The following is a 7,978-nucleotide window of genomic DNA, read 5'->3' on the forward strand; positions in this document are numbered from 1 at the left end:
ATAAATAAAATCTTTAAAAAAAAAAAAAAAGAATTCCTCATATCAGTGAGGTCATATGATACGTGTCTTTTTGAGAAGAATTATTAACTCTTCTTTGAATGTGTTGTAGAATTTGCCTGTGAAGGCGGCTAGTCCTGGATGTTTGTTTGTTTGTTAGGAGTTTTATGATTAATGATTCAATTTCATTGCTGGTATGTGATCTGTTCAAATTTCCTATTTCTTCCTGCTTCAGTTTTGGTAGGTTATATGTTTCTAGGAATTTATCCATTTCTTCTAGTCTCTCCAATTTGTTGGCATTTAATTTTTCATAATATTCCCTTATAATTCTTTATGTTTCTGTGGTGTTGGTTATTTCTCCTCTTTCATGTCTGATTTTGTTCATTTGGGTCTTCTCTCCCTCTCTCTCTTTTATGAGTCTGGCTAGAGGTTTATCAGTTTTGTTGATCTTTTCAAAGAACCAGTTTCTGGTTTCATTGATCTTTTATTTATTTTTTTTTAGCTTCTGTATCATTTATTTCTGCTCTAGTCTTTGTTATTTCCTTCCTTCTGTTGGTTTTGGGTTTTGTTTATTTTTCTTATTCTAGCTGTTTTAGGTATAGAGTTAGGTTGTTTATTTGAGATTTTTCTTCTTGAAGTAGGCCTGTATTGATATAAACTTCCCCCTTAGAACTGCTTTTGCTGTATCCCAAACATTTTGGACTGTTGTGTTTTCATTTTCATTTGTCTGAATTTAATTTTTTAATTTCTTTTTTGATATTTTGGTTAACCAATCTGTTGTTTAGTAATTTGCATGTTATTTAACCTCCATGTACTTGTGCTTCTTCCAGATTTTTTTCTTGCGGTTGATATCTAGTTTCATAGTGTTGTGGTCAGAAAAGATGCATGGTATGACTTCAGTCTTTTTTAATTTGTTGAGACTTATTTTGTGGCCTAATAGGTGATCTGTTCTGGAGAATGTTCCATATAGACTTGGTAATAATGTGTATTCTGCTGTTTTAGGATGGCATGTTCTAAATATATCTGTTAAATCCATCTGGCCCAGAGTGTCATTCAAAACCACTGTTTCCTTGTTGATTTTCTGTTTGGATGATCTGTCCATTGATGTAAATGGGGTGTTAAAGTCCCCTACTATTATTGTATTGCTGTTAATTAGTTCCTTTGTGTTTGTTATTAACTGTTTTTTGTTTGAGTGCTCCCACACTCATGTACCCAAACATTGGGTACATGAATATTTACAATAATTATATTTTCTTGTTGGATTATGCCCTTTATTAGTATATAGTTTCCTTCTTTGTTTCTTGTTACAGTCTTTGTTTTATATATTTATTTATTTATTTGAGGGGGTGAGAAGCAGCGGGAGAGGGAGAGAGAGAACCTTAAGCAGGTTCCACGCCCAGTGCAGAACCCAATACGAAGCCCCATCTTACAACCCTGAGATCATGACCTGAGCCAAAATCAAGAGTCGGATGCTCAACTTACTGAGCCATTCAGGCACCCAACCAGTCTTTGTTTTAAAGTCTGTTTTGTCCAATGTAAGTATTGCTACTCTGGCTTTCTTTCTTTTTTTTTTTATTATGTTATGTTAATCACCATACATTACATCATTAGTTTTTGATGTATTGTTTGTGTATAATACCCAGTGCTCCATTCAGTATGTGCCCTCTTTAATACCCATCGCCAGGCTAACCCATCCCCCCACCCCCTCCCCTCTAGAACCCTCCGTTTGTTTCTCAGAGTCCATCATCTCTCATGGTTTGTCTCCCCCTCTGATTTCTCCCCCTTCATTTTGACATCCATTTGCATGATAGATGTTTCTCCATCCCCTCACTTTCAATCTGCAGGTGTCTTTAGGTCTAAAATGAATCTCTTGTAGACAACATATGATGGGTCTTGTTTTTTTTATCCACTCTGTCATGCTGTGTCTTTTGATTGGAGCATTTAGTCCATTTACATTCAAAGTAATTATTGATAGATATGTATTTATTGCCATTTTGTTACTTGTTTTGTGGTTGTTTTTTTAGATTTTGTGTGTGTGTGTGTGATATCCTTTCTTGCTCTCTTTCATGGTTTGTTGGCTTTCTTTAGTGATATACTTGGATTCCTTTCTCTTTATTGTTTGCATATCTATCACTGGTTTTTGATTTGTGGTTACCATTTGGTTTGTATAAAACATCTGCATATAGCAGTCTGTATTAAGTTGTTGGTTGCTTAAGTTTGAACCCATTCTTCCCTCCTCTCCTCCCCATGTTTTAGGTATATGGTGTCATATTTTACATTATTTTATTTTATGAATCCCTTGGCTGATTTTTACAGAAATACTTATTTTTACTGCTTTTGTGTTTTTTATTTTTCATACTCTCACTTATGGTCTTTCTTTTCTACTCAAAGTCCCTGTTAATATTTCTTTTAGGGCTGGTTTAGTGGTCATGAACTCCTTTAGCTCTTCCATATCTGGGAAATTCATTATTTCTCCTTCCATTCTGACTGATAACCTTGCTGGCTAGAGTATTCTTTCCTGAAGATTTTTCCCCTTTGAGCACTTTGAATATATCTTGCTACTCCCTCTGTCCTTCAAAGTTTCTGCTGAAAAATTTGCAGATAGCCCTATAGGGATTTCCCCTTGTATGTAACTGTCTTCTTTTCTCTTGCTGCTTTTTAATAGATTATTTTCAAAAACCTACTAATGGAGATTAACATAATATGATTTTAAGATATTTAGTTATGATACAGCAGTTTTATGCAGTTTGTAACATCTAAGTCTTTGCTATTACTATTATCAGTTATGATGTTGACTTTTGCTAAAATGATAATCCTTATAGACAAAAGAATATGTACATGGAGTGTTCTATTAGGTCTTTTCATATTCATAGAGATTTTACTTTTAACAAATTTTTTCTTTTTTTGATCACAAAGAATGTCTTCAACTTAGCTAAATCCAAAGAAAATAAGAACACAATTGGAGTAGTAAAAAATAAAAGTCTGGAAATATTCCAAAAGGCATCTAACTTCTAGAAGATGATAGTATTTAGTATGTAGAATTCCAGATTGCGAGTAAACCATCCTAGACTTCAAAGACTAAAATAAAAATCTAGAGACAAAGAAACCAAATTTTTGTCAGTATTTATTGGCTTTGTGGTTGCTGAGGCACCTCAACTTTCTTTGACTTGACCACAGTTCAAAACACACTGCAGTGTCCTGTTAAAATAAATATTAATATGAGATTGCTCATAGCAGTGAGTCAGTAGCCAACACAGAGAGTAAAGTTCAAATACAATCACCTTTATGTATTCTTCTGGTTTGTTCACAACTGCATCCTATACCAAAAGTAAGACATCAAGATGAACAATATTTAGGTAGACAGGAACAGTTGGCCCTATAGTGAATGATCTTAACACTTACTATAGATAGCTGGATAAAGGTAAGACTTAGAACTCATGAAATCCCGAAGAATATATGCATTCATTCATTCAACAAGTTTTAGTGAGAGCCAACTAAGTATGTGCTAGCTAAGCATGTACTACACAAGTGCTAGAGATAAAAGGAAAAATAAAATATATACAACTCACAATAATACAATGTAGCATTATATAAACAAATTGCAAAGAGAAGAAATGAGAAGGATTCATTAATGTGGTGGGAGGCAGCTTTCTAAAATGACTCCCAGTGATCCCTGCCTCTGTTATTTATGCTCTTGAATAATCCCCTCCCCTTAAGTGTGGTCTGGATGTAGTGCTGCTTATAATGAATAGAATAATAGTTAAAGTAATGGGATGTCACATCCAAGATTAGGTCTAAAATATTATGATTTCCATCTTGCTCACCCTCTGTCTTTGGCTCTTTCTCTTGCTGGCTCTGATGAAGCAAATTGCCATTTTCTGAGCTGCCCCAATGGAGAGTTCCACATGGGAAAGTACTGAGGGCAAACTTTGGACAATAGCAAACAACTAAATCTTGCCAATAATAATATGAATGAAATTGGAATTGATTCCTTTCTAATAGAGCCTTGAGATGAATACAGCTCTGGCCAGCATTTTTTTTTTTTAAAGATTTTATTTATTTATTTGAGACAGAGAGAATGAGAGAGAGAGAGCACATGAGAGGGGGGAGGGTCAGAGGCAGAAGCAGGCTCCCTGCCAAGCAGGGAGCCCGATGCGGGACTCGATCCAGGGACTCCAGGATCATGACCTGAGCCGAAGGCAGTCGCTTAACCAACTGAGCCACCCAGGCGCCCCTTGGCCAGCATTTTGATTGCAACTCTGTGAGTGTTCTGGAGTGGAGGACCCTGTTCCTGACCCACAACAACACAAGATAATAAATGTTGTTATAAGCGATTAAGTTTTGGGGTAATTTGTTATGCAGCAATAGATAACTAATACAATTAGGAAGAAAAGCAAGGGCAATGAAAACAGAAGGAACAGCACTTGCAGAGATGAGAGGGGAAAGTATAGATTAAATTCCGGAATGACAAATGATCTTGTGTGGTTATAGCATGAAGTATCCTTGTAAGAATGACTCAAGGTAAGGTTTGAGATGAGGATTGGAGGCCAAATTGTAAAATGTGTTTAATGTCATTTGTATCAATTAGTCAGGGTTCCCTCAAGGGAAACAGAAACCTTTCCAAATATTTTAAACAGAAAAAGTTTAATATAGGGAATTAGGTACTTATGAAATCATTAGAAGTGCTTAGAACTAAGCACTATAGTTATGACTCTAATTGCCTCTCAATACCCATGAAGCTAGGCTAGATTCTGGAACTTTATTGCAGAAAAGCCCAGTATCTCCATGATCATGCTTGCCTGTAGCAGTAGCTGAAGTAGCATAAAGTTGGTCTTTTCTTCTTTATGCCTTCTTACTCATGTGGTTGTGCATTAATTGGTAGAACTTACTTGATTCCAGAAGTCCAGCTGTAGATAGTCTGGAGGGAGTAGTTTCATTTTTTCATCCTCTACAGTTTAGGAAGGCATACATTTAAAATGGATGCTAAATGCCAACTTACCATATCCACTTAATATAGTAATGTGTTTGGATTTGCTTCTGGAGAAAAATGGGGAGCCCTCAAAGGTCCGAGGAATGGCATAATAAGCTCTGCATCTGAGAAAATTCATTTATGTAGTATAAGAGGGTGGACTGTAGGTGTGACAGAGAGGTTGCTGAGACTGGAAACAGAGCAATAATATAGAAGAAAAGTGATAAGAGCTTGAACTCAGGTCTGGGAAATAGCAAGGAGAGGTCAGAGAACGTGTAAGACAAAATAAATTGAGTTCATTCCAATTCAGTTAATATCTAATGCCACCATTCAAACTCTGTCCCTTAATTCATGTACCCTGAGTGATACTACTCTAGGGATTGTATTTTTTTAATGTAATGATGGTACTCCAGGAACTATACTTTCTTCCTGTATTATCAAGTCTAATAATTCTTTATCCTTTATTAAGTTTAGGTCTCTATGATTCAGGCTTCAGTGGTGCTGAAGTGAAAGAAATATGGCACACAACCAAAATTAACTTCAAAATAATCCTTTTTTTTCCCCATTTCTCAAAAACTATGATCATACATATGCCACAGCAAAGTTTGTAAGAATTTCCTTCTGATCCTATCTACTTGCATCACAGCCCCCAACTACTCTGGGGCATCTCCTTCCATAAAGCCCCCAAATCTCTCTTGACACCTAGCCCTCTGTGATTCCTTTCATCCTCTCATTTCTCTTTCATCCCTGCCTCCTTCTCATTCCTAAGGTTGACTTAGACTCTCTCCAACAAAGTAAACCTTTCCTTTTTTGAGAGGGAGATACAGGGAAAATTAGACTGGCAATTGGAGAAGTAAAGTTTGCATGTTAATGTTTGTCCTGCCACAGTTTTCACTGTCAACTATTAGATATTTATCTCATTTTTTACCTCCAAACTAATTTCTCCTTATTCCCTACCAAAACACTTGCATGTTAATGGCTTAAATATCTTTATCTTTAGTTCTGCCTTTCCCCAAATCTAAAAATTTACCTGTCTTCTAGATACTTCCACCCAGATATTCTGTTTCTGTAGCAGAAACAACACATTCTCAAGCCAAGCTCATTATCTTCTATCTCAAATATGCTTCCTTTTTCCTCATACCCTAACTTGGCTAGTGAAATAACCATTCGTGTAGTTGCCCAAGTTGAAAACTCCAGTGTCATTTTTGAGTTACTTTAATATCTCATTAATTAGCCGGTATTTCTGATGTTAGTCTCAGAAATACCTCTGGAATCCATTTTCTGTCCTATCTGCATTGCCATAGTCCAAGCTCTTATCCTTTCACGCTGGCATGCTTTGTCTTACTGTTTCTAATCCCTCTTTTCTGTAGTTCAGTGATTCCCATTCACTGATCCTGGGACCAGCTAGATCAGATTCTCTGGGAGTTTTTTGCTTTTGTTTATTTGTTTGCTTCAGTACAGCTCTCTAGGTTCTAAACATGAAAAAACATTCTGATTCTTTTGGGCTGGGTTGGGGGCCCATGATCTTGAGCTTTTACAAATCTCCATAGATGGGTTTGATGATCAGCTAGGTTTGGCTTAACAATTTCTTTAGTCCGTATTTTACACCACTACCACTAGAATAATTTCAGAATCCTAAAAATCTTTTTTTTTTTTTAAAGATTTCATTTATTTATTTGACAGAGAGAGACAGCGACAGCAGGAACACAAGCAGGGGGAGTGGGAGAGGGAGAAGCAGGCTTCCCGCCAAACAGGGAGCCCGATGTGGGGCTCGATCCCAGGACCCTGGGATCATAACCTGAGCCGAAAGCAGATGCTTAACAACTGAGCCACCCAGGCGCCCCCAGAATCCCAAAAATCTTATTACGTCTCTGTGATGATCATAATGCTGTGATGCTTTCCTTTGCCAATCAGGAGCCTAGGAATGAAAACGCCACAGTACTGGTCACTTGCATACCTTCCCAGCTTCATTTTTTCCCATCTTTTCCCTATTACCATGATACCTTAGACTGCAGCCGCAATATACAACTGGTTATCCAGGCCTAAATTATAGCATTTAGTATAGTTAGGTTCACAGTACTTCGAGTTATAAATTATCTCTCTCTCCTTCCAGATACTGAGCTCTCTCTCTTTGCGTAATGGTAATGGTATGTGTATGTAGTGGGCAAGGCTGGGGTAGGGGGACGGAATGTGGAAGGAGAGACAATTGGGAGGGTAGAAGGAGTTAGATCCCAATCATCGGACTTGCTCTCAGCATGTCCACTTTATCCTAAAAGGTTATCTTAAGTACAGCTCAGAGAATTATTTTCTCTAGTTGATTGGTAAAGGACACTCCTTTGATTGGTACTTATCAATGAGTAACTAGTCACTGGTAAAATGAGGAAAATAAGGTCCATGTAGTCAGTTTTTTGTAAAACTAGACTTATTTAATGACTTCTTTATTCTGATTTTATATCCTTGCTCTTTGTTATCTTTTGTAAAATGATAGCAATAGAAGTATAATTTTCAGATGTCTTTATCTGAAAACATTAAAAAGTTAAGCCTATTTCAGCCCCTAAATTTAAAAAAAGAATCATGAGTCTATGAAATTAGAAACTACTGGGCTGCTATCGCCTGGGTGATTGGGAGAGGGCCCAGTAGCCATGAGCACTTTATTTCTAGTATCATTCTCAAAAAAACCCAACCAATGAAACAAAAAAACTAGAAGAGACAAGGGCTCCCTGGAGAAGTGGCTGATTTTAGGACTGGGGTGGAAAATATATAGGATGAGCCTGGATTATTGTATAGTGTCAGAAAGTAAGGAGGTACCCAATAAAAACACAATGATGGGTGTAGGTCAGAGGGACACAGGAGCAAACTGAAAGGATTCCCAGGGATCAAAACAGGAACAATTTGAGCAAAAAATAAATAGCACTGGATTATAACATAAAGTAGAAAATAAATATTCATCCACACTAATGTAAATAAAAAATTAAGTAAATTAATGAGGGAGAATAGATAACTCTCCTGTGC

Source organism: Mirounga angustirostris, unplaced genomic scaffold (assembly GCF_029215605.1).
Source record: "Mirounga angustirostris isolate CCGP_5_RB_7025 unplaced genomic scaffold, mMirAng1.0.hap1 SCAF_13, whole genome shotgun sequence".
Classification (NCBI taxonomy): Eukaryota; Metazoa; Chordata; class Mammalia; order Carnivora; family Phocidae; genus Mirounga; species Mirounga angustirostris.